Consider the following 4,555-nt stretch of genomic DNA (forward strand, 5'->3'; position numbering starts at 1 on the left):
TGTTCCAATCCTGAGGAAACAACAACATAAATAAGACAAAGCAATGGGACTGGATAACAGGTGTCATTTAAAATCATGTCCTGAAAATGTCACTAGAGGGTTGGGTAAATCTCTGTTAAGCTAAAATAACTTAAATGCAAATAAATAATATTTAGGGAGAAATATGGGCACAAAGCAAAATTAAGTTTTGCTATTGATAACATGCTGTGATCACATCAAACGAATTGACCCTTTGGGTTAATAAAAATTGTTACCTGCCTCAGAAGTTTAATTACATAATCACTAATAACGCAGGTTAATTTCATAGAATTAAAAAAAAAACAAATACCAAAACAAAATTATTTTTGGAGTTAACCCCTGCAAGATCCCAAAAAACATATAAAAGACCAAATGTTTCTGAGTGTTTGGCCAGTGTTGGAACTCAGGTCTCAGGGCAGGGCAATGACTTATCCAAGTTATATAGCAGTTAAGTTATACAGGCTAGATTACCAGATGAGGCCATGACATCTATGAATTGTTTTTTCTGTAAATAATAACATATGATAATGATGAGTTTTGCTTCCAGCAATACTGACTAGGTTGTCTTGGACCAACCATCCTGCTGAAGATGATAAAAAAAAAAACCTAAACAAAATATGAAGAATGGCTATGAAAGCATTAGAAAGTTACTAAGGCAAAGAGCTTACAGGACAAGATCCAGTAAAGCCAGGGAAGTGCAGCTCCTTTACTGCTCAATTTGGCTGTTGATTCCAAAAGCAAAAGCTGAGCTTCCGGGAAGCTGAGTAGAGTTTTGGGGATTCTCACAGGACTGGAGAGAAATAAAATAAGGCTCACGGCTCTCCAAAAAGGAGCAGCTTGGGAAAATATTCCAGACTGTTAGTTGGAAAACATGAAAGGCTGACACTTAGGTGTAACAGCAACTAGGAACTCGAACATCCCTCCCAAGGACTGAGGCTTCTAATAATTTAATCCCTGATTTGATTAAGGTGATCCTCTCTTTGCTTAGTTTTGGAAGGTCCAACAATGAAACAAAAAACAAATGTGACAAAGAGAAAACAAATTGCAAAATGTTAAACTTAAACTCGGCCATGTGACTAATTATATTAAATAAAAATGGACCAAACAACACTGTAATTAAAAGGCAGATATTGTCAAACTAGATTTTAAAAGGCCAAGATCCAATTATATGCTGTCTATAAGAGATGCGCTTTAAACACAAGAGCACAGATAATTTGAAAGCAAAAGGATAGAAAAGATTTTATGGAAAAATAAGCATAAGAGAACTGTTGTGTTTCTATTAAGACCAAAGTAGGGAGCGGAACCAATGCCTGGCTGGGGGAGCTGCCACTGAGGTGTCCCTGGCCAGTGTCCTTCCACCCACTCGCAAGCATGCGGGACATCTTCACCAACTTCTTAAAGGGCTTTTTTGGCACAAAAGAAGTGCCCATCATCATGGTGGGCCCGGATGCTGCAAGGAAGACGCCAATCCTGTACAAGCTGAAGTTGGGCGACATTATGACCACCGTCCCCACCTTAGACTTCAGCGTGGAGAATGCGGAGTACAAGAACATCAGCTTCATCCTGTGGGATGTGGGTGGCCAGGACAAGGCCACTACTTCCAGCGCACACAAGGCCTGATTCTCGTGGTGGACTGCAATGACAGAGAGCTCATGGACGAGGCCCAGGAGGGGCTCATGAGGATGCTAGCTGGGGTCAATCTTGGGATGCAGTCCTCCAACAAGCGGGGCCTCCCCAACACCAAGAACGCAGCCGGGATCACAGACACGTTGGGGCTCACTCCCTACACCACAGGAACTGGTATATTCAAGCTACCCGCACCATCAGCGGTGACGGGCTCTGTGAATGACTGGACTGTTGTCCCAGCAGCTCCCAAACCAGAAGGGAACACGAACCCCGATCCTCTCACTCCTCCTCTTGCCTTCCACTTTACTCTCATGTAGCAAATGTGTAGTTCATGGTGTGAGTGCCAGAAGCTGCCTCCGTGGTTGAGTCACCATGTGCATCTCACCGTGCTGTAAATGTGGAAGACACAGACTCCGGCCAGTCTTTTTATTTAATGTAAATAGTTTTTATTTCCAATATGGCAGTTTCTGGTACTCCTATGCAATATCACTCAGCTTTTATTGTAAAAAGTAAAATCAACTCACTGTTCAGAGCTGGGGAGGGATGTAGGCCCATGGGCATCTGGCCTCCAGGAGTCACTGTGTGGGGAGAGCAGGGTGTGCCCCTGGCTTTTGAGATGTGTTGAGATCCATTTTGGTGGTTGGTTGGTTTTTTTGTTTGTTTTGTTTTGTTTTTGAGATGGAGTCTTACTCTGTCGCCAGGCTGGAGTGTAGTAGTGCAATCTCAGTTCACTGCAACCTCTGCCTCCCAGGTTCAAGTGATTCTCCTGCCTCAGCCTTCTGAGTAGCTGGGACTACAGGTGCGAGCCATCACGCCTGGCTAATTTTTGTATTTTTAGTAGAGACGGGGTTTTGCCATGTTGGCCAGGATGGTCTCAATCTCTTGACCTCGTTATCCACCCTCCTCGGCCTCTCAAAGTGCTGGGATTACAGGCATGAGCCATCGTGCCCGGCCAGGTGGGTGGTTTTTAACCAGAACTCAGTGCATTTAAAAAAAAAACAGTTAAAAATCCAAGCCAAGAAAATTTGACCACATGGGAAGGAGAGAGACCTGCCTAGCCTAGGTATGCAGTTTGAGTTGCCAGCTCAGTCGTTCCCCTCAGGAATGTGAGGAAGTGGAGTGGCAGCCCACAGTCAGTTCTGCATGGTCACAATAGAGACCCCCACAACTCACTTGTCCGTGGGTCACCCTGTGTTCCACAGCCCTGCGCTTGTCCCTGTGCTCCCAAGGTTACTAGGGGCTGGGCTTGGAGCTCATGGCCATCTCACTCTCCCCCAGGCCGATAACCCCACCTGCCCACCTGCTGTGGCCAGCTCGGGGGATGCAAGGCCCCACTGTCCCTTAGTCAGCATGAGGCCAAAATGGGCCCTTCATCCCCAGCATTCACACTTGCTCAGACACACGAGCGAGGTGTCTGGGGCCTCAATGGCAGTAACACGTGCAAGCTGGGCAGGCTGCCCATCTAAACCCACAGCCCCTCAGGAGCACCCCATCTCCATGTGTGATGTAGCTTGCTCTCTCTCAGCCTGCAGGGGGTCTGATCTGCCATCAATAAAGACGACTTCTACTTTGTTCTTTTGTATTTTGATAAACACTGAAGAAGCTAGAGCTGCTAAATTTATCTTAGGGAAAACATTAGAACTGGTCTATTTGGTGTTATGGAACCTCTTACTACTTTTAATACATGATTGATAATCAACAGTTTTGTTATTTTTCTTCTGTTTTCATTTTGACAAACAAGCACTGTAATTATAGCTATAGAATAAAATTGCCAGGGCATGGTGGCTCACTCCTATAATCCCACAACTTTGGGAGGCAGAGGCAGGTGGATTACTTGAGCCTAGGATTTCAATGCCAGCCTGGGAAATATAGGGAGATCTCGTCTCTACAAAAAATTTACAAATTGGCTGGGTGTGGGTGCGTGTGCCTGTAGTCCCAGCTACTTGGAAGGCCGAGGTGGGAGGTTTGCTTGCGCCGGAGAGGTCAAGGCTTCAGTGAGCTATAAGTGTGCCACTGCACCCCAGCCTTGGTGACAGAGTCAAACCTTAATTATTGAAAAAAATGATCAAAGTAGGTATCAAGATAAAGAGTATTACTAGAGATAAAGGGGGACTTTATTTTCTAACTTTTTAAAAACTAATTTTTTTTTCTTTGAGACAGAGTCTTGCCCTGTTGCCCAGGCTGGAGTGCAGTGGCACAATCTCGGCTCACTGCAACCTCCACCTCCCAGGTTCAAGCGATTCTCCTGCCTCAGCCTCCTGAGTAGCTGGGATTACAGGCGTGCACAACCATGCCGGCTAATTTTTTGTGTTTTTAATAGAGACGGGGTTTCACCACATTGGCCAGGCTGGTTTCGAACTCCTGACCTCAGGTGATCCAAGTGACGGGATTACAGGTGTGAGCCACTGCGCCTGGCCTAAAAACTAATTTTCTAATTCCTAAATACTGAAAGTGTCAATTCATCAAAAAAAAAGAACAATTCAAAACAAATATGCACACAAATCACAAAGGTTCATTAGGCAAAAACTGACCAAAACTAAAAGAAAAAATAGAGAAATGACAATAATAGTTGAAAACTATAACCTCCTCTTTTGGTAGTTAGTGGAAGAATGAGCAACTACTATCGATACTATCAACCAATTTTAATTAATTGACATTTGCATAATTTATACCCAACTGACAACAGCAGAATACAGATTATTTTCCAAGGTATGAGGAATAGTCAGCAAGATACACCACATGCTTTTTCATAAAATAAGTCTCAATACATATTAAAAGATTAAAATGTTACTATGCTCTTGGCCAAATTGAAATTGAAATTAATAACAATCAGTCTTCTAGAAAATCCTCCAAGTACTTGGCAATAGGAAACATACTTCCAAACAAGCCATGTGTTAATAGTAAAATATAA

General features: G+C 43.7%; 1 pseudogene; it reads left to right on the forward strand.

Annotated features, from left to right (window-relative positions):
* The first annotated feature begins 1,389 nt into the window (after positions 1-1,389).
* LOC101153870 (ADP-ribosylation factor 1-like) lies at positions 1,390-1,972 on the forward strand (annotated as a pseudogene).
* Positions 1,973-4,555: the final 2,583 nt, after the last annotated feature.

This window comes from Gorilla gorilla, chromosome 7, assembly GCF_029281585.2.
Source record: "Gorilla gorilla gorilla isolate KB3781 chromosome 7, NHGRI_mGorGor1-v2.1_pri, whole genome shotgun sequence".
In the NCBI taxonomy this organism is placed as follows: domain Eukaryota; kingdom Metazoa; phylum Chordata; class Mammalia; order Primates; family Hominidae; genus Gorilla; species Gorilla gorilla.